This window comes from Balaenoptera borealis, assembly GCF_965194805.1.
Source record: "Balaenoptera borealis genome assembly, chromosome: X".
Classification (NCBI taxonomy): domain Eukaryota; kingdom Metazoa; phylum Chordata; class Mammalia; order Artiodactyla; family Balaenopteridae; genus Balaenoptera; species Balaenoptera borealis.
In genome coordinates this window covers 45,592,362-45,620,198 of record NC_138881.1, presented here as the reverse complement: position 1 = coordinate 45,620,198, position 27,837 = coordinate 45,592,362, and the positions used below count along the sequence as shown (strand labels likewise).

The following is a 27,837-nucleotide window of genomic DNA, read 5'->3' as shown; positions in this document are numbered from 1 at the left end:
AGAGAAGGGAAGCAGTTGTCTGGTTTTGGTTAAGGAGTGAAACGAAACATCAGCAAGGTTTCATGAGAGATAAAATGTGAGCTGACCTTTGAAAGATGAATATGAGTTAGCAGAGTGTGAACGCACAGAGATTTGAGATCTTGGTGCACTTTCCAAATTATAAACAGTTGTGTAAGACTTGGATTTAGGGTGGGAGAGGCTGAATGATGAGAGATGGGATGAGAGAAAGAGACAGAGTTAGACAACCAAGGCTTTTGTATACCATAGTTGGTTGGCATTTGGGGAGTAATATAGAAGGTCTGAACTAAGATAGTGATCCTGGTTACTGAGAGAAGTGGATAAAGTTTATAAATGTTCAGTGAGCTCTTCTGTAATGGCAACCCTCTTCCCGTCCCCCACATAGTGTAATCCCCATAGTACATTGCTCTCCCATTTACCTGGTTTATTTCTATGTAGCGCTTGTCACCATTTAGCATGTGTTTTCTTAAATATTTTATTATCCGTGAAACAAGAATGTAAGTTCTGTGAGGGCAGAAATTTTTGTCCATTTTGGTCATGGTTCTATCCTCAGGGCCTGGTGCATATTAAACTGCTCAATAAATATTTGTTGCATGAAATAATCAAAATTTTGGTTGTGGAGGGCATCAAGGAAAATGCTCAGGTTTCACTGCCTCCGGATTTCTGATAATCCACTGACTATTTTTTTCCAGCTCAGTTCCAAATACAATTAATTCTTAATAGCATAAACCCCTCATTTTCTGTATTTGGTCATTGATTACCACAATAGCCTCTAAACCAACCTCTCTGCCTCCAGGTTGCACTGGTACAACCCATTTTCTATATTTTGGTTTGAAACATTACTAGATGCTTTTTGTTGTTGTTGTTGTTGTTGAGGCAAGAGATAGAGACTTTATTTGGAAAGCCAGCAGATGGAGAAGATGGCAGACTAGAGTCCCCAGGAAACCATCTTGACTAGATGCTTTCTTGCTTAAAACTCATTTTTGGCTTTCTGTTTTCCTCATAATAAGCCCAAACTCCATAACATGGCATGCAAGGTCCTTCTTTGTCTGGTCTCTTCTTACATCCAGGCTTCATCTCTCATCACTGCTTCTTTCACACCACACTTCAAATCCACTGTCATTCTTCCTTTTCATTCATCCATTCAATCATTTATTCAACATTAAACCAGCCTTTATTGAGCACCCTCTAGGAGATAAGGTCTATTTTAGGTTTTTAGTATTCACCAGTCAATTGGATAGCCATAGTTGCAACACTGTCTTCTCTTTACTGATTATTATTGTCACATTATAGTGCTGCTAGTTGTTTATGTGTTCATTTCCCCCACTGGTTGGAGGGTCTTGAAATCCAGGACTATGTCTTATTCTTCTTTATATGGACAATATCAGGAACAGAACCTTACACTGAGTTGTTGTTCAAAATCTGTTGGCTGAATGACAAAATATGAGTCAAATGTTGAAATGAACTATACAAATACTAGCAAAAGTAAGGACCTTGTGCCAGCCCCCGTCATTGCCTTGACCACATTTTGGTCATTTACTCATTCCACAAACATTTATAATCACCTATTTTATGCTATACTCTTATGTGTTTAAATGCCGCCTTTAGCCCCTAGGCTGTGGGCTTCTAGTGTGATGCCTCTGGGTATAGAATAGTGTTTGGTACACTTGTGGATTTATTGAAAATAACCACAAAAGAGGAGGCCTGGGGTACAGATTTTGGGCCCAGAAGAGCTTTCTGGTGGTAATGACAATAGTTAACTCAATATTGAACTTTTAACCAGAGTAAGGATTATTCTTATTATTGAAACTTTTTATCAAATTATCATTGTCTTCATTTTCGGGGGGAATATACAAGTATACAAGAACGCTTTCTAAATGAGTTCACTTTTATTTATTTGGAAATTTGAGTATGGCACGTAACTCTCTGGATACCATTCCAAGACAAAAATGATTCAGATTAAGAATTTTAAAAAATCTTGAAATCGAAGTATGCCACTAATAAACATGAATTTATTATTATTTTTTTAATGCCAGGAAGCAGTAAATCAGTATCGTAAATACGTAACTGTAGACATCCGAGAGTTAAGGGACTAAGGATAAGGGAGGTATTTGAAAGTCTGAATCAGGAAGGCGAGGTGACAAATTGGATACGTAGAGTTTGGCGGAGATGCTGCAGTTCCTGGGATGACTAGGGCTAGGATTTGTAGAAAGTTACTGATTCCCTCTTCCAGACATTTGACGTCACTATCCGGGTTCCCATCTGGTGAGAGAACCATTGAGATACAGTATTTCAAGAGCTTGCTAGAGAGGAACAGGAAGTTGTCTGGAGTGAAGGCGGGGGGAGGGTGCGGCTGCCCGGGCTAAAGCTTCCTCCAAACAAAAGAAAATAGCACTTCCGGTCACGCCATCGTCGCGTCGCGGCGTTCTTCATCAAGGTGAGTGTAAAGAAAGGGACTGGTAATTTTCACAAGTGAGTCCGCAGACACCTCAGGGACGGTTTCCTCCTTGCTTCAACACGAGGTGGAAAGAATTTATCCCCAGGGTACATTGAAGGATGTTTCTGACGCTTGTGGTTCCGATCGCTCACTCTCTCCTCTCTCTTACGCCTCGAGAGATGGCTGGCCGTCATCCCCTCCCCCTTCTGACTCTCGTGGTCCTTTTATCCCTGATTATTCTTCACTTCTCCTCTTTATCCCGAATCCTCTAACCAATCTTTCTGAGCTTGGGTCATTCCCTCTACCACCGATTTCTTTCCTACCTCTTACTCCCACCTTCCACCCCGCCCCCCTCTTAGCCTCAGAACTTTTGCTACCTCCTTCCCCCACTTTGAACCTACATTCTTCCTTCTTTTTACTTTCGACCCCAGTATTTTACTCGCCCTGAAGACTTCTGATCTCTTCGGTGCCACTCCTGCAGAGGCCGGTGAATTATATACTTTCTAAAATCAGACGTGACTTCAATTTCAAGGGCAAGGCTGTTTTTTGTTCTTTTTAGAAATAAGAAAAGGAGCAGAAATTTTAGAGCTCTCAGAGACAGGAACTTGTTCAAATTATGTCCTTTTATTTATTTATTTTTTACCCAAAACGAAATCACATATCAGGTATTGCACTGGTTTCAGCCCTCCACTCATGATATTTAAAAAAAATTTTGGTATACAATTGAATCCCCAAATTTTTAGAGTGGCAAACATAGTGGATTTTGCCTATAATTTGGTGTCAGCTTTAGAGGGTGGAAGCTTTCCCATCCCCTTTAGAATTTCTCACAGAGCAGAAATGGTTGACAGATATGACATCCAATCACAAATTTATCGTCTCATATGAGTTCGGTTTATTATGTAAATCTTTTTCTGGTGTCCAGTAGCAACATTGAAGAGCAAGTTGGCAGAATTTTCAGACAAAGATTTTTTTCTAGGAGCTTCGCATGTATTATCTATTTGGTGCAGTATGAACTTTGTCTTATTTTTTCATTTGTTGCAATGTGAAATATATTTTTCTGCTCCATTTATCATGTGTAATTTGTCTTGCGAGAATATTCATTAATTATCACAATTTATTATTTCAATTCTTTACCCAAGGGAGAGGAAATGATCATTAAATTTATAATGAGTGTCAGGGATTTTTCAGGCTCTAAAGAGGAATTTAACCAGACATCTCCTTGAACAAGCAACTTATTCCCTCTTCCTCCTGTAGCTAATGTGTTAGGCTTGCCAAAATAAGAGATGATTCTTTTTTCTAGGCCAGGTATAATTTTCAGTTCTTTAACAAGGAGACTGAGGTTTCATGACACCAAAACACTTAGGAACTTTTTCAAAGGGTATTGCTGATGTCTATTTATTCTCTATTCAAATCATAATTACACAGCATTTAAATATCACACTAGCTTTAACCCACTGGGTGTGCATCCATCCATCCATTCATTCAAGAGTTTTTTTATTGAATAGCTGTTATATGCCAGACAGTGTTTTAAGCACTGAGGATACAACAATGGAAAATAAAAACAAGAACAAAGTCCTTTAAACTACTCGAGAGACAATAAGTGAATATATAATAAATATATAATAGGTTGTGATGGGGAGGCTGTACTATGTTAGATAGGATGGTCAGGAAGGCCTCCCTGGTATCGTGACATTTGAGCAGAAACCTAAAGGAAGAGAGAGCACAAACTATACAGTTATTAGTGGAAAAATAGGGTATATCTGTGACAGTGTCTCTGCATTTGTTGGTCACTCTGCTTCCAACATTCCCTCTCCTCCCCTCTGCTTGTGGTCACTTTACTGCATAGCATTAATGCACCACTCTGCATACTCAGATGATCTAATCTGTCCACGTAAATTCCCCATATTCTCTTCTGCTTGGCTAGCTTCTTCCTACCATTTAAGTGAATTGTCAGTTACCAGCCCCTCTAGGAAGACGTATCTCTGTCTCTATCCTCACCTCTTCCTCAATCTGTTTATTTGTGGTGCATTGTGTGCTGTCCTACAGCATACTTGCTTTCCTCTCTCACTGCTCTTATCACTGCGTGTTCATAATATGTTGCCCATGAATGTTTGGTATGGTAAATTGAAATGAATTTAGTGGCTCCCTAATTAATGTTCAAAACCACTCTCTAAAGTCAGTATCATCATTGTCATTTTCCTGATGACAAAACCAAGACTCAGGTGGATAGTAACTTGCTAACTAATAAAACCAAGTTAGTAACTTGCTAACTAATAAAACCAGGACTCAGGTGGATAGTAACTTGGTAGTGGAGTTAATGGAGTTAAAGTCTGTCAGACACTCAGTCCTGGCCTGGTCCTCTCTTCCTCTGTCTCTTTTCATTAATGAGAAATAGAAAATACACAGAATATTTTATTTTATTAGAAATAGTCTGGGTATAAAAATTTCATTTTGTAAGTTTCCTTTCACAAGTCAGATTATATCAGGTGCTTGATTTACTTCCTAGTTATAAATATTAAGAACTGAGAGGTGTGATTACTCTTTTTACTTGAATATTTTTTAATAAAATATTTAAACAAGCATAAGTTGAAAGAAGAGTACAATGAATACTTTTATACTCTGAACCTAGATTCAACAGTTGTTAACTTTTGCCATATTAGCTCATTATTCACTGACTTGCTCACTATTCATCCATCCAATTTTTTAAAATTGAAGTATAATGTTTCATCTATTTTTTGATCTATTTTGGCTGAACCATTTGAGATTTGCAGGCATTATTTTTAAGTAAACTTAAATACATGCAGAAAGGTGCACATATAAGTGTACAGCTCAAAGCATTTTCACCCCTGTGTAACCTACCATATGATCTATCAATTCCACTCCTGGGTATATATCTAGAAAAAATGAAAACACTAGTTCGAAAAGATGCATGCACCCCAGTGTCCATAGCACCACTAATTACAATAGCCAGGATATGGAAGCAACTCAAGTATCCATCAACAGATGAATGGATAAAGATGTGCTGTATATATACAATGGAAATATTACTCAGCCATAGAAATGAATGAAATTCTGCCATTTGCAGCACTGTGTATGGACCTAGAGAATATTATGCTTAGTGAAATAAGTGAGACATAAAGACGAATACGTTATGGTATCACTTATATGTGGAATCTAAAAAATAATACAAATGAATGTATATAGCCAAACAGAAACAGACTCAGAGATATAGAAAACAAACTAGTGGTTACCAGAAGGGAGAGGGGCAAATTACAGGTATGGGATTAACAGATACAAACTACTATGTATAAAATAGATAAGCAAGGAGGATATGTTGTATAGCACAGGGCATGATAGCCATAATCTTGTAATAATTTTTAATGGAGTATAATCTATAAAAATATTGAGTCACTATGCTGTACACCTGAAACTAATATAATATTGTAAGTCAACTATACTTCATTTAAAAAAAATAGAAAATGATCAGTATTTGAAATCCCTTGAATGTATTCCCTACCAGTCACAAACTAAACTCCAAATTAATCACATCTTGGCTTCTATCACTGTATAATAATTTTGCCTGTTTTTGGACTCTATAAAAATATAATAGTATAGTATGTATTTTTTGGTGTTTGACTTCTTTGGCTTAAGATTTTGTTTTTGAGATTGATCCAAGTTATTGGGTATAGTAGTAATTCCTTCATTCTTATTGCTGTGTATTCCATTGTGTGAATATACCGCAATTGATGGGCATTTTGGTTTTTTACATCTTTGGCCTGCAAATAGTACTGTAAACATTCTAGAACATGTCTTTTGGTGATAATATGTACAGCTTTCTGTTGAGCATACACCTAAGAGTAGAATTGATGAATCACAGGTTATGGATAAGATTGGCTTTAGTAGATACTGCCAATTGGTTTTCCAAATTGGTTGTACTAAAAAACTCCTAATAGAAAATTTTAAGGTTCCATTTGCTCTAGAATATTGCCAACACTTGTCATTGTGTTGTCTTTCTAAGGAAAAAAATAAGTAGCCATTCTAGTGGTTATTAATGGTACCTCATTGTGGTTTTAATTTGCATATCTCTGGTGATAAATGTGTGTCTTTTCATGTTTGTTGGCCTGGGTATCTTTTTTTTGAGGTGCCTGTTCAAGTCTTTTGACCACTTTTTCTCTTGGACTATCCTTTTCTTATTGATTTGTAGGAGATCTTTCTATATTAAGGATGTGAATACTTTGTTAGCTCTATTGCAAATCTCAGTTGCTTGCATTTTCAGTCTCTTAATGCTGTCTTTTGATGAACTGAATACAGGCACACCTTGGTTTGGTTCTAGACCATTGCAATAAAGTGAATATCACAATAAAGCAAGTCATATGAAATTTTTGGTTCTCAAGTACATATAAAAGTTAATTTTGCACTATGCTGTAGTATAGTAAGTGTGCAATAGCGTTGTCTAAAAAACAGTGTACATACCTTAATTAAAAGATACGTTATTACTAAAAAAAGTTAACCGCCATCTGACAACACAGGGTTGCCACAAACCTTTAATTTGTAAAAAATGCAATATCTGTAAGGCACACTAAAACAAGATATGCCTGTATCTCAATTTTCATATTGTTCAATTTATAATTTTTCCCCTTCATGAGTAGTGCTTGTTTGTCCTGGTTAAGAAATCTTTGCCTTTCCCAAGGTCATGAAGATATTTTTCTATGTGGTGTTATTGTTTAATCTCATTTATATTTCCAATTCATTTGATATTCATTTTATTGTATGTTGCCAGTATGAGTTATGGATATGGGTAAAGGCCCATTGTTTTGTTGTTGTTGTTGAAACGGACATACAGTCAATCCAATACCACGTATTGAAAAGATCATCCTTTCCCTCCTATAGTGTCATCACCTTTTTCATAAATCAAATGGTTAGGTTATATGTGAGGGTTTGTTTCTGGATTCTGTTCATTTTGGTTTCTCTATTCTTGTGTGAGTACCACTGTCATAATTAATGTAACTTTATAATGTATCTTATATATGGTCAGTAAGTCCTACAGTTTAGCTCTTTTTCTTGAATAATGCTTTGGTTATTCTTCGCCTTTTGAATTCCAATATAGATTGTAGAATCAGCTTGTCAATTTTCACAAAAATCCTTCTTGGCATTATGATTGAGATACAACTTTAATAGATCAGTTTGAAGAGCACATATGGCACTTTCCCCATAAATATCTCAGTGTTCATCTCCTAATATTAGGAACATTTTGTAAATAATTTAATTGCCATTATCTCACTAAGAAAAATTAACAATAATTCCCTAATATCATCTAATACCTACCTACTCCATTTTCAAATTAATTTTTTTCCACACAACTATTTTATACTTGGTATTTAAAACCATCAGCCAACGTAACGTGTTTTTTTTTTTTAACATCTTTATCGGAGTATAATTGCTTTACAATGTTGTGTTAGTTTCTGCTGTATAGCAAAGTGAATCAGCTATATGTATACATATATCACCATATCCGTTCCCGTTTGCATCTCCCTCCCACCTTCCCTATCCCACCCCTCTAGGTGGTCACAAAACAGCGAGCTGATCTCCCTGTGCTGTGCAGCTGCTTCCCACTATCTATCTATTTTACATTTGGCAGTGTATATATATCAGTGCTGCTCTCTCACTTCGTCCCAGCTTACCCTTTCCCCTCCCCGTGTCATCAAGTCCATTCTGTACTTATGCGTCTTTATTCCTGTCCTGCCCCTAGTTTCATGAGAACCATTTTTTTTTAGATTCCATATACATGTGTTAGCATACGGTATTTGTTTTTTCTTTCTGACTTACTTCACTCTGTATGACAGACTCTATGTCCATCCACCTCACTACAAATAACTCAATTTCGTTTCTTTTTATGGCTGAGTAATATACCATTGTATATATGTGCCACATCTTCTTTATCCATTCACATGTCAGAGGACACTTAGGTTGCTTCCATGTCCTGGCTATTGTAAATAGTGCTGCAATGAACATTGTGGTACATGACTCTTTTTGAATTATGGTTTTCTCAGGGTATATGCCCAGTAGTGGGATTACTGGGTCATATGGTAGTTCTATTTTTATTTTTTAAGGAACCTCCATACTGTTCTCCATAGTGGCTGTATCAATTTACATTCCTACCAACAGTGCAAGAGGGTTCCCTTTTCTCCATAGCCTCTCCAGCATTTATTGTTTGTAGATTTTTTGATGATGGCCAGTCTGAATGGTGTGAGGTGATACCTTATTGTGGTTTTGATTTGCATTTCTCTAATGATTAATGATGTTGAGCATCCTTTCATGTGTTTGTTGGCAATCTGTATATCTTCTTTGGAGAAATGTCTATTTAGGTCTTCCGCCCATTTTTGGATTGGCTTGTTTGTTTTTTTGATATTGAGCTGCATGAGCTGCTTGTATGTTTTGGAGATTAATCCTTTGTCAGTTGCTTCATTTGCAAATATTTTCTCCCATTCTGAGGGTTGTCTTTTCATCTTGTTTATGGTTTCCTTTGCTGTGCAAAAGCTTTTAAGTTCCATTAGGTCCCATTTGTTTATTTTTGTTTTTATTTCCATTTCTCTAGGAGGTGCCTCAGAAAGGATCTTGCTGTGATTTATGTCATAGAGTGTTCTGCCTGTGTTTTCCTCTAAGAGTTTGATAGTGTCTGTCCTTACATTTAGGTCTTTAATCCATTTTGAGTTTATTTTTGTATATGGTGTTAGGGAGTATTCTAATTTCATTCTTTCACATGTAGCTGTCCAGTTTTCCCAGCACCACTTATTGAAGAGGCTGTCTTTTCTCCATGGTATATTCTTGCCTCCTTTATCAAAAATAAGGTGACCATATGTGCGTGGGGTTATCTCTGGGCTTTCTATCCTGTTCCATTGATCTATATTTCTGTTTTTATGCCAGTACCATATTGTCTTGATTACTGTAGCTTTGTAGTATAGTCTGAAGTCAGGGAGCCCGACTTCTCCAGCTCTGTTTTTCATTCTCCAGATTGCTTTGGCTATTCGGGATCTTTTGTGTTTCCATACTAATCGTGAAATTTTTTGTTCTAGTTCTGTGAAAAATGCCATTGTTAGTTTGATAGGGATTGCACTGATTCTATAGATTGCTTTGGGTAGTATAGTTGGTTTCACAATGTTGATTCTTCCAATCCAAAAACATGGTATATCTCTCCATCTGTTTGTAGCGTCTTTAATTTCTTTCACCAGTGTCTTATAGTTTTCTGCATACAGGTCTTTTGTCTCCTTAGGTAGGTTTATTCTTAGGTGTTTTATTCTTTTTGTTGCAGTGATAAATGGGAGTGTTTCTTTAATTTATCTTTCAGATTTTTCATCATTACTGTATAGGAATGCAAGAGATTTCTGTGCATTAGTTTTGTATCCTGCTACTTTACCAAATTCATTGATTAGCTGTAGTAGTTTTCTGGTAGCATCTTTAGGATTCTCTATGTATAGTATCATGTCATCTGCAAACAGTGACAGGTTTACTTCTTCTTTTCTGATTTGGATTCCTTTTATTTCTTTTTCTTCTCTGATTGCTGTGGCTAAAACTTCCAAAACTATGTTGAATAATAGTGGTGAGAGTGGACAACCTTGTGTTGTTCCTGATCTTACAGGAAATGGTTTCAGTTTTTCACCATTGAGAATGATGTTGGCTGTGGGTTTGTATTATATGGCCTTTATTATGTTGAGGTAAGTTCCCTCTATGCCTACCTTCTGGGGGCTTTTTATAGTAAATGGGTGTTGAATTTTGTCAAAAGCTTTTTCTTCATCTATTCAGATGATCATATGGTTTTTATCCTTCAATTTGTTAATATGGTATATTGCATTGATTTATTTGTATATATTGAAGAATCCTTGCATTCCTGGGATAAACCCCACTTGATTATGGTGTACGATTCTTTTAAGGTGCTGTTGGATTCTGTTTGCTAGTATTTTGTTGAGGATTTTTGTATCTATGTTTATCAGTGATATTGGCCTGTAGTTTTCATTTTTTGTGACATCTTTGTTTGGTTTAGGAGTGTTCCTCCCTCTGCTATATTTTGGAGGAATTATAGGTGTTAGCTCTTCTTTAAATGTTTGATAGAATTCGCCTGTGAAGCCATCTGGTCCTGGTTTTTTGTTTGTTGGAAGATTTTTAATCACAATCTCAATTTCAGTGCTTGTGATTGGTCTGTTTATATTTTCTATTTCTTCCTGATTCAGTCTCAGAACGTTGTGCTTTTCTAAGAATTTGTCCATTTCTTCCAGGTTGTCCATTTTATTGGCATTTAGTTGCTTGTAGTTATCTCTCATGATCCTTTGTATTTCGGCAGTGTCAGTTGTTACTTTTCCTTTTTCATTTCTAATTCTGTTGATTTGAGTCTTCTCCCTTTTTTTCTTGATGAGTCTGGCTAATCGTTTATCAATTTTATCTTCTTTAAGAACCAGATTTTAGTTTTATTGATCTTTGCTGTCATTTCCTTCATTTCTTTTTCATTTATGTCTGATCTGGTCTTTATGATTTCTTTCTTTCTGCTAACTTTTGGGTTTTTTTTTTTCTTCTTTCTCTAATTGCTTTAGGTGTAAGGTTAGGTTGTTTATTTGAGATGTTTGTAGTTTCTTGAGGTAGGATTGTATTGGTATAAACTTCCCTCTTAGAACTGCTTTTGCTGCATCCCATAGGTTTTGGGTCGTTGTGTTTTCATTGTCATTTGTTTCTAGGTATTTTTTTATTTCCTCTTTGAATCTTCAGTGATCTCCTGGTTATATAGTAGTGTATTGTTTAGCCTCCATGTGTTTGTAATTTTTCACATTTTTTCCTGTAATTGGCATCTAGTCTCATAGCGTTGTGGTCAGAAAAGATACTTGATACGATTTCAATTTTCTTAAATTTACCAAGGCTTGATTAGTGACCCAAGATATGATCTATCCTGGAGAATGTTCCGTGAGCAATTGAGAAGAATGTGTATTCTGTTGTTTTGGGGTGGAATGTCCTATAAATATCAATTAAATCCATCTTGTTTCATGTGTTATTTAAAGCTTGTGTTTCCTTATTTATTTTCATTTTGGATGATCTGTCCATTGGTGAAAGTGGGGTGTTAAATCCCCTACTATTATTGTGTTACTGTCGATTTCCCTTTTTATGGTTGTTAGCATTTGCCTTATGTATTGAGGTGCTCCTATGTTGGGTGCATAAAAACTTACAAGTGTTATCTCATTTTGGATTGATCCCTTGATCATTATGTAGTGTCCTTGTTTGTCTCTTGTAGTTGTCTTTATTTTAAAGTCTATTTTGTCTGATATAAGAATTGCTCCTCCAGCTTTTTTTTTGATTTCCATTTGCATGGAATATCTTTTTCCCTCCCCTTAGTTTCAGTCTTTATGTGTCCCTAGGTCTGAAGTGGGTCGCTTGTAGACAACATATATGCGGGTCTTGTTTTTGTATCAATTCAGCCAGTCTATGTCTTTTGACAGGAGCATTTAATCCATTTAAATTTAAGGTAATTATTGATATGTATGTTCCTATTACCATTTTCTTCATTGTTTTGTGTTTGTTTTTGTATGTCTTTTTCTTCTCTTGTGTTTCCTTCCTAGAGAAGTTCCTTTAGCATTTGTTGTAAAGCTGGTTTGGTGGTGCTGAAGTCTCTTAACCTTTGCCTGTCTGTAAAGGTTTTAATTTAACCGTCAAATCTGAATGAGATCCTTGCTGGGTAGAGTAATCTTGGTTGTAGTTTTTTCCCTTTCATCACTTTAAATATGTCCTGCTAGTCCCTTCTGGCTTAGAGTTTCTACTCTAAGATCAGCTGTTAACTTTATGGGGGTTCCCTTGTATGTTATTTGTTGCTTTTCCCTTGCTGCTTTGAATATTTTTTCTTTGTATTTAATTTTTGATAGTTTGATTAATATGTGTTTTGGCGTGTTTCTCCTGAATTTATCCTCTATGGGACTCTTTGCACTTCCTGGACTTGATTGCCTATTTCCTTTCCCATATTAGGGAAGTTTTCAACTATAATCTCTTCAAATATTTTCTCAGTCCTTTTCGTTTTCTCTTCTTCTTCTGGGACCCCTATAATTCAAATGTTGGTGTATTTAATGTTGTCCCAGAGGTCTGTGAGACTGTCCTCAATTCTTTTCATTCTTTTTTCTTTATTCTGCTCTGCTGTTGTTATTTCCACTATTTTATCTTCCAGGTCACTTATCCTTTCTTCTGCCTCAGTTATTCTGCTATTGATTCCTTCTAGAGAATTTTTAATTTCATTTATTGTGTTGTTCATCATTGTTTGTTTACTCTTCAGTTCTCCTAGGTCCTTGTTAAACGTTTCTTGTATTTTCTCCATTCTTTTTCTAAGATTTTGGATTATTTTTACTATCATTTCTTGAATTCTTTTTCAGGTAGAATGCCTATTTCCTCTTCATTTGTTTGGTCTGGTGGGTTTTTACCTTGCTCCTTCATGTGCTGTGTGTTTCTTTGTCTTCTCATTTTACTTAACTTGCTGTGTTTGGGGTCTTCTTTTTGCATGCTGCAGGTTCATAGTTCCCGTTGTTTTTGGTGTCTGCCCACAGTGGGTGAGGTTGATTCAGTGGCTTGTGTAGGCTTCCTGGTGGCTGGGACTAGTGCCTTTGTTCTTGTGGGGGCGGCTGGATCTTGTCTTTCTGCAGTGTTGCGTCCGGTGGTGTGTTTTGGGGTGTCTGTGAACTTAGTATGATTTTAGGCAGCCTCTCTGCTAATGGTTGGGGTTGTGTTCCTGTCTTGCTAGTTGTTTGGCATGGGGCATCCAGCACTGGAGTTTGCTGGCCGTTGGATGGAGCTGGGTCTTAGCTTTGAGACAGAGATCTCTGGGAGAGCTCTTGCTGATTGATATTACATGGAGCCAGGAGGATTTTGGTGGTCTAATGTCCTGAACTCAGCTCTCCCACCTCAGAGGCTTAGGCCTGACACCAGGCCAGAGCACCAAGACCTTGTCAGCCACATGGCTGCCGAATCAACTAGCCCTGAAAATGGATGGCACTGGAGCGTGGGGCCCACACCCTCCATTGCTGGCAGACGGAGAGTGTGGGAGAGGTCAGGGGTGACGATGCAGTGTCCTAACGTGTTTTTATATTTCTTAAGATTTTATTGTCATCATTTTCTATATTTTATTAAACTTGTTATATATTTAGTACTTTTCAATTCATTGCAGTCATTATTTCTCTATTACTCAAACTGTCAAGTTTGGAAGGAGCCAGTTGGAACTCTTTCACATTGGCTTGTGTTTTTTTTTATTGTTGAAATTTTCAAATAGGTTTAAAGTAGAAAATAGTAAAACACACACACACACAGAAAAACCGTGCCTGACTCTATTCCTAAGCTTCAACAATTAATACTATTTTGCCAATTTTGTTTGATCTTTTCTCCTCACCCACTTTTTTCACTGGGACATATTAAAGCAATCCCAGACATCCTGTCATTGCACAGATAAATAACTCATTCTGTATCCCTAACTCATAGGTGCGTTATATAAGGAACCAGTAGGCCATTATATTTACCTAATAAGATTAACAATAATTCTTTATATTATCTAATGCTCAGTCCATATTCAAATTTCCATGATTGTCTTAAAAATGTCTATTTACAGTAGCTCTGTTAAATATATATCCAAAGGCCATTTATTGCTACTGGATGTTTTTCTCTTGAGTCTCCTTTCCTGTAAATCCTCTATACACCCCTCCCCCCCCCCCAATTTTAAAGACCATTGATTTATTGGAGAAACGAAATCATTTGTCTGATTGACAAATGGATTTAGATGATTGCTTCTTTGAGGTGGTTTTTATTGTGTTTCCCCCTCCCCATGTTTCCTGTTCACTGGCATTTAGAGCTAGAGGCTTGAGTAGATTCAGTTTAATTATTTTTTAAGGGAAAGAATCATTTCAGGCAGTGTTACACACTTTTGCATTTCATCATGTGTCATTTTATCTTTTTAACTGATGCTGAGATTGATTTGTGTTTGCAGGTGATCTCAGCCTGATACCTCCACTGTAGCATTTCCTACCACCCTCTCTCCTGTTGATTTTAGCAGCCATTGAAGATAATTGTCTAATTCATTATTTCAGTAGTGGTTGGAAAGTAGTGGTCTAATTCTAGCACTCATTCTGCATTTGTTAGCTGGGATTATTTTATAAAGGAGACCTTTTCCTTACCAGGTATCTTTTTCATCCTGAAATATGTTTCATGAAAAGAAAGTCAAGATTTACAAACAGAAATAGACTCACAGACATAGAAAACTAACTTATGGTTACCAAAGGGGATAGCAGGGTTGGGGGGAGGGAGAGATAAATTAGGAGTTTGGGATTAATGTATGCATACTACTATATATAAAATAAGTAAACAACAAGGACCTACTGTATAGCACAGGGAACCATACTCAATATCTTATAAAAACCTATAATGAAAAAAAAACTATAATGGAAAAGAATCTGAAAAATTATGTATATAATATATATATATATATATATACACTTACACATATGTGTGTGTAAATGAATCGCTTTGCCATACACTTGAAACTAACACAATATTGTAAATTAACTATACTTCAGTTAAAAAATGAGTTAACGTTAAGAAACAAAAGGATAAATACTTTTTTATCATTTATTAATTTTCAGAGAATTGGTTTGCTAGAGACCTTCATTGTTTAATATCATTAGGAATTCATGGATTTGTATGTATTTAATGTGTATCCATTGTGATTAAAAAATGTTTTTTTACTGTAGTTGGTTTACAATATTGTGTTAGTTTCATGTACAGCAAAGTGATTCAGTTACATTTTTATTCAGATTATTTTCCATTATAGGTTATTACAAGATATTGAATATAGTTCCCTGTGCTATACAGTAAATCCTTGTTACTTATCTATTTTATATATAGTAGTGTGTATCTATTAATCCCATACTCCTAATTTATCCCTCCTCCCCCCACCCCTTTCCCCTGTGGTAATTTTAAGTTTGTTTTCTATGTCTGTGAGTCTGTTTCTGTTTTTTTTAATTTATTTATTTTTATTTTTATTTTTGGCTGCATTGGATCTTTGTTGCTGAGTGTGGGCTTTAGTTGGGCGAGTGGGGGCTACTCTTCGTTGCGGTGCGCGGGTTTCTCATTGCAGTGGCTTCTCTTGTTGGGGAGCATGGGCTCTAGGCATGCGGGCTTCAGTAGTTGTGGCTTGCGGGCTCTAGAGCACAGGCTCAGTAGTTGTGGCGCACGGGCTTAGTTGCTCCACAGCATGTGGGATCTTCCCAGACCAGGGCTCGAACCCATGTCCCCTGCATTGGCAGGTGGATTCTTAACCACTGTGCCACCAGGGAAGCCCTGTTTTTGTTTTGTAAATAGATTCATTTGTATTATTTTTTAGATTCCACCTATAAGTGATATCATATGATATTTGTCTTTCTCTGCCTGACTTACTTCACTTAGTATGATATTCTTTAGGTCCATCCATGTTCCGGTGGCAATATTTCATTTGTTAAGTCTGAGCAGTATTCCATTGTATATAAATACCACATCTCTTAAGCCAGTGGTCTGTTGATGGGCACTTGGGTTGCTTCCATGTCTTGGCTATTGTAAATAGTGCTGATATAAGCATTGGTATGCATATATTTTTTTGAATTAGAGTTTTCGTCTTTTCCAGATACATGCCCAGGAGTGGGATTACTGGATCATAGGTTAGTTCTATTTTTAGTTTTTTAAGGAACCTCTGTACTATTTTCCATAGTGGCTGCACCAATTTACATTCCCACCAACTGTATAGGAGGGTTCCCTTTTCTCCACACCCTCTCCGGTACTGATTATTTGTAGCATTATGATTTTTTTTGATGCTCAAATTGTGCCATTTAATTTAATTTAATTTATTTATTTAAAAATTTTTTTATTTTTATTTTTTTAATTATATTTTTATTTATTTTATTTATTTGGCTGTGTTGGGTCTTCGTTGCTGCACTTAGGCTTTCTCTAGTTGCAGCGAGTCAGGGGCTACTCTTTGTTTTGGCGCATAGGCTTCTCATTGCACTGGCTTCTCTTGTTGCGGAGCATGGGCTCTAGGCACGCGGGTATCAGTAGTTGTGGCATGTGGGCTCAGCAGTTGTGGCTCACGGGCTCTAGAGAGCAGGCTCAGTAGTCATGGCACACGACCTCAGTTGCTCTGCAGCATGTGGGATCTTCCTGGACCAGGGATCGAACCCGTGTCTCCTGCATTGTCAGGCGGATTCTTAACAACTGCGCCACCAGGGAAGTCCTATTTATTTATTTTCTTAAATTAATTTTTATTGGAGTATAGTTGCTTTACAATGTTGTGTTAGCTTCTACTGTACAGCAAAGTGAATCAGCTATACGTATACATATATCCCCTCTCTTTTGGATTTCTTTCCCATTTAGGTTACCACAGAGCATTGAGTAGAGTTCCCTGAGCTATACAGTAGATTCTTATTAGTTACCTATTTTATACATAGTGTCAACAGTGTATATATGTCAATCCCAATCTCCCAGTTCATCTCACACCCCCCTTGGTGTCAATACATCTGTCCTCTACATCTGTGTCTCTATTTCTCCTTTGCAAATAAAATCATCTATACCATCTTTCTCGATTCCCCATAAATATACAATATTTGTTTTTCTCCTTCAGACTTACTTCACTCTGTATGACAATCTCTAGGTCCATCCATATCTCTACAAGTGACCCAATTTACTCCTTTTTATGGCTCAGTAATATTCCATTGTATATACATACCACATCTTCTTTATCCATTCCTCTGTTGATGGACGTTTAGGTTGCTTCCATGTCCTGGCTATTGTAAATAGTGCTGCAATGAACATTGGGGTGCATGTATTTTTTGAGTTATGGCTTTTCTCTGGGTATATGCCCAGTAGTGGGATTGCTGGGTCATATGTTAGTTCTATTTTTTAGTTTTTTAAGGAACCTCCAGACTGTTCTCCATAGTGGCCGTGTCAATTTACATTCCCACCAACAGTGCAAGGTTCCCTTTTCTCCACACCCTCTCCAGCATTTATTGTTTGTAGATATTTTTTGATGATGGCCATTCTGACTGGTGTGAGATGATACCTCAGTGTAGTTTTGATTTGCATTTCTCTAATACTTAATGATGTTGAGCACCTTGTCATGTGTTTGTTGACCATCTGTATGCCTTCTTTGGAGAAATGTCTATTTATGTCTTCTGCCCATTTTTTGATTTGGTTGTTTTTTTTTGGTATTTAGCTGCATGAGCTGTTTGTATATTTTGGAGATTAATCCTTTGTAAGTTGCTTTGTTTGCAAATATTTTCTCCCATTCTGAGGGTTGTCCATTTGTCCTATTTATGGTTTCTCTTGCTGTGCAAAAGCTTTTAAGCTTAATTAGGTCCCATTTGTTTATTTTTATTTTTATTTTCATTACTCTAGGTGGTGGGTCAAAAAAGATCTTGTTGCATTTTACATCAAGCAGTGTTTGCCTATGTTTTCTGCTAAGAGTTTTACAGTGTCTGGCCTTACATTCAGGTCTTTAATCCATTTTGAGTTTATTTTTGTGTAAGATGTTAGGGAGTTTTCTAATTTCATTGTTTTACATGTAGCTGTCCAGTTTTCCCAGCACCACTTGTTGAAGAGGCTGTCTTTTCTCCATTGTGTATTCCTACGTCCTTTGTCATAGATTAGGTGACCATAGGCGTGTGGGTTTATCTCTGGGCTTTCTATCCTGTTCCATTCGTCTATATTTGCTTTTTTGTGCCAATACCATACTGCCTTGATTACTGTAGCTTTGTAGTATAGTCTGAAGTCAGCGATCCTGATTCCTCTGGCTCTATTTTTCTTTCGCAAAATTGCTCTGGCTATTCGGCTTCTTTTGTGTTTCCATACAAGGTGTAAAATTTTCTGTTCTAGTTCTTTGAAAAATGCCATTACTAATTTCATAGGGATTGCATTGAATCTGTAGATTACTATGAGTAGGGTAGTCATTTTCTCAGTTATTTTTTTAACACCTTTATTGGAGTATTAATTGTTTACAATGGTGTGTTAGTTTCTGCTTAATAACAAAGTGAATCAGCTATACATATACATATATCCCCATCTCTCCTCCCTCTTGCTTCTCCCTCCCACCCGCCATATCCCACCACTCTAGGTGGTCACAAAACACCGAGCCGATCTCCCTGTGCTGCTTCCCACTAGCTATCTATTTTACATTTCGTAGCATATATAAGTCCATGCCACTCTCTCACTTCCTCCCAGCTTACCCTTCACCCTCCCTGTGTCCTCAATCCATTCTCTACGTCTGCGTTGTTTTTCCTGTCCTGCCCCTAGGTATTTGAGGACCATTTTTTTTTTTGAGATTCCATATATATGTGTTACCATATGGTATTTGTTTTTCTTTTTCTGACTTACTTCACTCTGTTAGACAGTCTCTAGGTCCATCCACCTCACTACAAATAACTCAATTTCGTTCCTTTTTATGGCTGAGTAATATTCCATTGTATATATGTGCCACATATTCTTTATGCATTAATCTGTTGATGAACACATAGGTTGCTTCCCTGTCCTGGCTATTGTAAATAGAGCTGCAATGAACATTGTGGTACATGTCTCTTTTTGAATTATGGTTCTCTCAACATATATGCCCAGTAGTGGGATTGCTGGGTCGTATGGTAGTTCTATTTTTAGTTTTTTAAGGAACCTCCATACTGTTCTCCATAGTGGCTGTATCAATTTACATTCCCACCAACAGTGCAAGAGGGTTCCCTTTTCTCCACACCCTCTCCAGCATTTATTGTCTGTAGATTTTTTTATAATGGCCATTCTGAGTGGTGTGAGGTGATACCTCTTTGTAGTTTTGATTTACATTTCTCTAATGATTATTGATGTTGAGCATCCTTTCATGTGTTGGCAATCTGTATATCTTCTTTGGAGAAATGTCTGTTTAGGTCTTTTTCCATTTTTGGATTGGGTTGTTTGTTTTTTTGATATTGAGCTGCATGAGCTGCTTGTATATTTTGGAGATTAATCCTTTGTCACTTGCTGCGTTTGCAAATATTTTCTCCCATTCTGAGGGTTTTTGTTTTTTGTCTTGTTTATGGTTTCCTTTGCTATGCAAAAGCTTTTAAGTTTCACTAGGTCCCATTTGTTTATTTTTGTTTTTATTTCCATTTGTCTAGGAGGTGGGTCCAAAAGAATCTTGCTGTGATTTATGTCATATAGTGTTCTGCCTATGTTTTCCTCTAAGAGTTTTACAGTGTCTGGCCTTACATTTAGGTCTTTAAGCCATTTTGAGTTTATTTTTGTGTATGGTGTTAGGGAGTGTTCTAATTTCATTCTTTTACATGTAGCTGTCCAGTTTCCTCAGCACCACTTATTGAAGAGGCTGTCTTTTATCCATTGCATATTCTTGCCTCTTTTATCAAAATAAGGTGACCATATGTGCCTGGGTTTATCTCTGGGCTTTCTATCCTTTTCCATTGATCTATATTTCTATTTTTGTGCCAGTACCATACTGTTGATTACCGTAGCTTTGTAGTATAGTCTGAAGTCAGGGAGCCTCATTCCTCCAGCTCTGTTTTTATTTCTCAAGATTGCTTTGGCTATTCAGGGTATTTTGTATTTCCATACAAACTGTGAAATTTTATGTTCTACTTCTGTGAAAAATGCCATTGGTAGTTTGATAGGGATTGCACTGCATCCATAGATTGCTTTAGGTAGTATAGTCATTTTCACAATGTTGATTCTTCCAATCCAAGAACATGGTATATCTCTCCATCTGTTTGTATCATTTTTAATTTCTTTCATCAGTGTCTTATAGTTTTCTGCATACAGGTCTTTTGTCTCCTTAGGTAGGTTTATTCCTAGATATTTTATTCTTTTTGTTGAAGTGGTAAATGGGAGTGTTTCCTTAATTTCTCTTTCAGATTTTTCATCATTAGTGTATAGGAATGCAAGAGAATTCTGTGCATTAATTTTGTATCCTGCTACTTTACCAAATTCATTGATTAGCTCTAGCAGTTTTCTGGTAGCATCTTTAGGATTCTCTATGTATAGTATCATGTCATCTGCAAACAGTGACAGCTTTACTTCTTCTTTTTCGATTTGGATTCCTTTTATTTCTTTTTCTTCTCTGATTGCTGTGGCTACAACTTCCAAAACTATGTTGAATAATAGTGGTGAGAGTGGACCACCTCGTCTTGTTCCTTATCTTAGAGGAAATGGTTTCAGTTTTCCAACATTGAGAACGATGTTGGCTGTGGGTTTGTCACATATGATCTTATTTATGTTGAGATTAGTTCCCTCTATACCTAGTTTCTGGAAGGTTTTTATTATAAATGGGTGTTGAATTTTGTCAAAAGCTTTTTCTGCATCTATTGAGATGATCATATGGTTTTTCTCCTTCAATTTGTTAATATGGTGTATCACATTGATTGATTTGCGTATATTGAAGAATCCTTGCATTCCTCGGATAAACCCCACTTGATCATCATTTTCTCAATATTGATTCTTCCCATCCAAGAACATGGTATATCTCTCCATCTCTTTGTGTCATCTTTGATTTCTTTCATCAGTATCTTATAGTTTTCTGCATACAGGTCTTTTGCCTCCTTAGGTAGGTTTATTCCTAGGTATTTTTTTCTTTTTGTTTCAGTTGCAAGTGGGATTTTTTCCTTAATTTTTCCTTCTGATCTTTTGATGTTAGTGTATAGGAGTGCAAGAGATTTCTGTGCATTAATTTTGTATCCTGTGACTTTACCAAATTCATTGATTAGCTCTAGTAGTTTTCTGGTGGCATCTTTAGGATTTTTTATGGATAGTTTCATGTCATCTGCTAACAGTGATAGTTTTACTTCTTCTTTTCCAATTTGGATTCCTTTTATTTCTTTTTCTTCTTTGAATGTGTGGCTAGCCTTTCCAAGACTATGTTGAATATTAGTGGTGAGAGTGGAGAGACATCCTTGTCTTGCTCCTGAACTTAGAGGAAACGCTTTCAGTTTTTCACCATTCAGCATAATGTTTGCTCTGCTTTTGTCATATATGGCCTGTGTTATGTTGACGTAGGGTCCCTCTATGCCCACTTTCTAGAGAGTTTTTATCATAAATGGGTGTTGAATTTTGTCAGAAGCTTTTTCTGCATCTAATGAGATGATCACATGGTTTTTATTCTTCAGTTTGTTAATATGGTTTTATCACATTGATTGCCGTATGCTGAAGAATCCTTGCATCCCTGGATAAATCCCTCTTGATCATGGTGTATGATCCTTTTAATGTGTTGTTGGATTTTGTTTGCTAGTATTTTGTTGAGGATTTTTGCATCTATGTTCATCAGTGATATTGGCTTGTAATTTTCTTTTTTTGTGATATCTTTGGTTTTGGTATCAGGGTGATGGTGCCTCATAGAATGAGTTTGGGAGTATTCCTCCTTCTGCAGTTTTTAGCAGAGTTTGAGAAGGATACGTGTTAGCTCATCTCTAAATGTTTGATAGAATTCTCCTGTGAAGCTGTCTGGTCGTGGAGTTTTGTTTTTTGGAAGATTTTTTTTTTTGACTGTTTTGGGCATTCATTGCTGTGTGCGGGCTTTCTCTAGTTGCGGTGAGCGGGGAATACTCTTCGTTGCAGTGCGCGGGTTTCTCATTGCAGTAGGTTCTCTTTATTGCAGAGCACCGGCTCTAGGCCCATGGGCTTCAGTAGTTGTGGTACACTGGCTCAGTCTTTGTTGCTCACGGGCTCTAACACACAGGCTCAGTAGTTGTGGCACACGGGCTTTGTTGCTCCACGGCATGTGGGATCTTCCTGGACCAGGGATCAAACCTGTGTCCCCTGCATTGGCAGGCAGATTCTTAACCACTGTGCCATCAGGGAGGTCTGTAGGTTGTTTATTTGAGATTTTTCTTGTTTCCTGAGGTAGGCGTGGATTGCTATAAAGTTCCATGTTAGAACTGCTTTTGCTGCATCCCATAGGTTTTGGGTCGTCATGTTTTCATTGTCATTTGTTTCTAGGTATTTTTTGATTTCCTCTTTGATTTTTTCAGTGATCTCCTGGTTATTTAGTAGCATATTGTTTAGCCTCCATGTGTTTGGTTTTTTTTTTTTACAGTTTTTTTTCCCTGTAATTGATTTCTAATCTCATAGCGTTATGGTCAGAAAAGATGCTTGATACGATTTCAATTTTCTTAAATTTACCAAGGCTTGATTTGTGGCTCAAGATGTGATCTATCCTGGAGAATGTTCTGTGTGCAGTTGAGAAGAAAGTGTATTCTGCTGCTTTCAGATGGAATGTCCTATTAATATCAATTAAGTCTATGTGGTCTAATGTGTCAGTTAAGGCTTGTGTTTCCTTATTAATTTTCTGTCTGGATGATCTGTCCATTGGTGTAAGTGGGGTGTTAAAGTCTCCCGCTATTATTGTGTTACTGTCGATTTCCCCTTTTATGGTTGTTAGCATTTGCCTTATGTATTGAGGTCCTCCTATGTTGGGTGCATAAATATTTACAATTTTTATATATTCTTTTTCGATTGATCCTGTGATCATTATGTAGTGTCCTTCCTTGTCTCTTGTAACAGTCTTCATTTTAAACTCTATTTTGTCTGATATGAGTATTGCTACTCCAGCTTTCTTTTGATTTCCATTTGCATGGAATAGCTTTTTCCCTCCCCTTAGTTTCACTCTGTATGTGTCCCTAGGTCTGAAGTGGGTCTCTTGTAGACAGCATACATACGGGTCTTGTTTTTGTATCCATTCAGCCCGTCTGTGTCTTTTGATTGGAGCATTTTATCCATTTGCACTTAAGGTAATTATCAATATGTATATCCTTATTACCATTTTCTTAATTGTTTTGGGTTTGTTTTTATAGGTCTTTTTTCTTCTCTTGTGTTTCACTCTTAGGGAAGTTCCTTTAGCATTTGTTGTAAAGCTGGTTTGGTGGTGCTGAATTCTGTTAGCTTTTGTTTGTCTGTAAAGTTTTTAATTTATCCGTCGAATCTGAATGAGATCCTTGCTGGGTAGAGTAATCTTGGTTGTAGAAATTGTGCCTTTTTAGAAATTACGAGTCCTTTTTGTTTGGTTCCTGTGTCATTTTCACATGATTTCATTAGATCTTGACTTCACTGCTCTCTGATATATTTTCAACTCATCATGTATACTCCCTGCTCCAGCCCTGGAATCAGTCATTTTGCAAGGAATTGTGTATTCTTTCAGTAGGGATTGGTACTTAGAAAACAAGACGTGAATTCTCAGGGGATTTGTTTTTTTTTTCAGTCCTGCTGCCTGACCTTTTTTTATGCCATTTTCCTCACTATTTTGAACACATTTGAATGACTCCATCAGCATTCCATTGAAAATTTGCTGAGCATGACTTTTATTTGTTTATGTACTCATTCATTCAGCAAAAATGTATGGAACACTTACAACCAGGTATATGGTCTTATGTTCAGTGCAGGAGATGTGAAGGTAAACCTGACTGGTTTCCACTCCTTGATGAAGATTCATTATTGTGGGGATATGAGTAAATAAACAGGAAATGTCTAAAGACTATGATCAGTACTATGGTGGACATAGGCAAGTGGGATTGACAGTCTGTGGGAGCACAGAGCGGGCATCTGAAAATGCTTTGGAAAGGGGAGATAATGGCTGATATTGGATGAGTAGAAGAAGTATGAAGGTGGAGGAGCCATGAAGGATGTTCCAGTCAGAGGAAGCTGGAAGAGGCACTGGGATCTTGATGTATTCAAGGAGAGGTATGTATGTAGTTAGTTATAAGTGGAACATAAATTTTATGTAGGGGAGGAAAGACAAAACTGGAGACATGGATGGGGGCCAGGACATTGAGAGCCCCAGAGGTCAGGTCAGAGAACTGGGATTTCATTCTGAAGGGTATGAGGGAGAAGTAATGCAGTTGTCTTAAGCAGATGAGATATATAATCACCCCTGTGATGTACTGATGATGCATTGGGTGGTGGATGGGAGTGGGGCAGTATGAGAATGGTAAGGAGGAGAGAGGTGTAACTGTCAGGAGAGAGATAATGTCATGTTACAGTGCACTTTAGATGTGTGTGTGATATGTGGGAGAATTGTGTGTGTGTGTGTGTGTGTGTTACAATAGGTTATAATATACATACCATAGGTTATATATACACACACAATAGGTTATATATATTATATATACGGTTGTATACAACCGGTTATGTATAAAACACATAATATATAATGTATATACATATATACATACACATAACTTTCCCACATACCACACACATGTATAGAATAATATATAATATATACAAAATAGATCTGTGCATATACATGGATGTAGTGTTGTGTGTCTGTAATTCTGTTTGCTCATGTATATGCAGGGGCCGTCTCATTGCCACAGGTCTAAAACAGAGAATATTTCAGTGGAGAAACATCCCCCAAGGAAAGCTGAAGAGTGGGAAAGGGCTAGCAAAGACTGTCTCCTTGACCAAACTTTAGTCATGTTCCTTTGAGCCCTCTTTTCAACTAAACCTCATCCTTGGGCATTGTCTTTGGCCTGCTTAGCTCAGTTTTAGAAAGGATCCTGCTAATTCGATTTAGCCAGAATCCCCCAACCCTTGCTTGATATTTCAACACTCTGGTCTGCCTTCAGCGAGAATCCCAAGTCAGTTTAGCAACCATCACCTTGGTCTTGACGTTTCCTTTTAGTAATTTTCTATAGCTCCTTGGCTATATATCCCCAGCTGTCTTTACTGTACTCAGAGTTGAGTCCAATCTCTCTCCCCTATAGGAATAGTCTTGACACCTATCACAATAGTCCTCAATAAAGTCTTTCTTACCATTTTAACAAGTGTCAGAATAATTTTTTCTTTAACAGGCCACACCAAAACTTTTGCCTATTGTGCTCTTCCTCTTCAAAGCTCCACCAGTTGGCACCGAGGCCCAGTTGTGTATCCTTGAGTAATCTGAGAATTCCTCTTCCTCCTCTCCTTCCTGGGATTTAAGGGTATGAGGGGGAGTGAGGTGATTTTTTTTCAGCTTCTCCCAGAGGTTAGAATGTAGCTTTAACAGTTATCTCTGGGAGGGTGGAATGATGATTGAAGATGCTTATCTGCTTTTATGTGTTTCTCTGTGCCAGGCACTGTTGTACACTAATGAACATGTATTGCACTTCTTTTTTAAAACTACTATCTTAAACTTTTAAAAATATAAAATGTGAAATGTATCTACATGGATATATAACATGTGGATTTGAGAGGGTTCTGTTAGGTTAAGGATTTAGGGGAAACCAGGGCAGTGAGCGTGTATGGATCAGTGCATTGATGAAGGCTAAAATACAGCAGGCCAGTAGTGTAATTGGCGGAAGTGTTGATGAAGTGAATGTAGACTACTGTGTCAAGACTCTTGTCTGTGAAAAGTAGAATAGATAACAAATGGTATATATATTTTTTTAGGATGAGAGATTTGAGCATGTTTATATGTTCTGCAGAGGAGGAGCTAATAAAAACAGAGGTTATTGAAAATACAGGAGAGAAAGGGGGTAACTGGAGAAGCAAATGTGGAAAAGATGTGGTATAGAGAATACGTGGAAGGACTGGCCATGAACAAGAGAAAGGGCATCACTTCTGATATCAGAGTTAAAGAGGGTCAGAAAGGCTTGTTTGTGAGGTTTTGGAAAGGCAAGAGATTAAGGGAGTTTCTTTCTTGCCCCAATATAGTCTCTCTGAATAAGGCAGTAAGGGCATTCTGGAGTGTGAGAGGGGATGACCAGGAGCCAGAGGAAGAAGGTTGCACCCTTCTTTGGGGAATGAGCGAAGATTGATGGGCAGTAATGAACACCTCTCTGAGCTGGAAATAAAATGTTTTTAGTCTTGTCCTTTTTTCCAGGTGTGTTCGGCTGCCAAAAAGTGGGAGCAAGGAAGGCAAACATTGGGTTTGATTTTAGACTTGTGAATGTGTGATGATGATTTTGGGTGGTGGGAGGTTTGAGGGGCTAAGTAGATTATTGAGGTTACCGATGAGATAACTTCAGGTTATAGACCATGGGATTTAGTATCATCAGGAAAAAGTGTGTTCTCAGGAGGATTCTGTAGAACCAGAGGAGAAGCTGTGTGAATATGTGGGTGGGTGTCAGTGAAGCTGTGTGGAGATTTCAAAGCTCAGAGTGGATGTTAGATAGAGGTGGAATGGCAGACAAGAAATCATGGTCAGAGTAAGATATAGGAGCTTAAGATTTCAGAGGGAAAGTAGTTCTGGATGATGAGAAGGTTCCGTGGGTGGGTGAGTTGGAGTAGAGGAGGTCAAGGAACTGTGAAGCTGGGGTGATGGACAAGTTAGCCATGAGATCATCAAAGATAGTAGGAAAGGTTTAGGGTGTAAGAGTAGAGAGGAAGGTGAGAAAGATGCTCTTTTGTGGAAGAAGGGGTGAGTGTAGCTAAGAGGCACATGGCATGACAAAGGAGTGAGGATTTTTACAGAAGGGAGGAAGAGTTAGGGAATGGAAGCAGAAATGGCCAGCATAAGTAGTTGCTCTTAACCAGCTTTGCAGCAGATCCCTTGGATAGTCCTGGCTTTGTTTCAACTTTGTTGTTACTTCACAAACCTTATTTTATTTTTTATTTTTGCCAATAACCAGGGCCAAGAAAGGACTGGTGGTAAAATCTTGAATGTAAGGGGAGCTAAGATAGCATTCTATTCACTGATTCCTGTACCTGGAGGGACTTGAACAACTGCCCTTAGCAACTTTAAGGGAAATGGCACTGCTGGTAAGACCCTGGCCTGCCCAGGCTTCCCTTTCCAAGAATCCTATTGTAAATGAATGTGGATAACCAGTCCCCATAGCTTTTAGAGAGGGGTGGATGCTTTTTATGTCATTCCTTATCTCAGAAAGGTTGAGAACACGTGCTCTTAGGGGATGCTTTAAGGGAGTTCCATAGGGAGGCCCGAATTCTTTCTTTTCTTTTTTTTTTTTAATGTTTTTCGAATTGTGCAATATAACAAAAATACCAAAAGTTGCATAAAATGTAAATGTGCACTAAAATGAATAATTATAAAGTAAACACCCATAAAAGAACCTTCCAGGACCAAATATAGAGCATTGCAAGTTATCCAGAAGCCTCGTCTTATCCCTGTTTCTCTCCCAGAGGTAACCATTTATCCTGACTTGCCTTTTATGGTAATCATTTCTTTGCCTGTGTATACAGACACATGTGCACACACACATCTGTCTATACATTCTACTGTTTATGGACATTTGGATTGCTTTCAGTTTTTGGGTATTGTAAACAGTACTGCTGTTCTTATATATGTCTCCTGTTCCACATGTGCTTGAGTTTCTCTAAGATATATATCTGGGAGAGGGATTATCTGGTATTAGTTTATGCATATTTTCAGCTTTACTAGATAATGGGAAATTGATTTT

The 27,837-nt window shown here is 37.3% G+C and overlaps 1 protein-coding gene across 4 annotated transcripts in view; it reads left to right on the top strand.

Moving 5' to 3' along the window:
• Positions 1-2,358: 2,358 nt before the first annotated feature.
• MAGED1 (MAGE family member D1) overlaps positions 2,359-27,837 on the top strand; it is a 70,948-nt gene continuing 45,469 nt past the window's right edge. The window contains exons 1-2 of one of the 4 annotated variants that reach the window (XM_082376019.1): positions 2,359-2,455; positions 14,448-14,522. The gene's annotated coding sequence lies outside the window, so the exon portion shown is untranslated. Of the gene's footprint in view, positions 2,456-14,447; positions 14,523-16,124; positions 16,150-27,837 lie in introns of those variants that run through there. The other 3 variants (XM_082376020.1, XM_082376018.1, XM_082376021.1) reach the window with 3 other exon arrangements.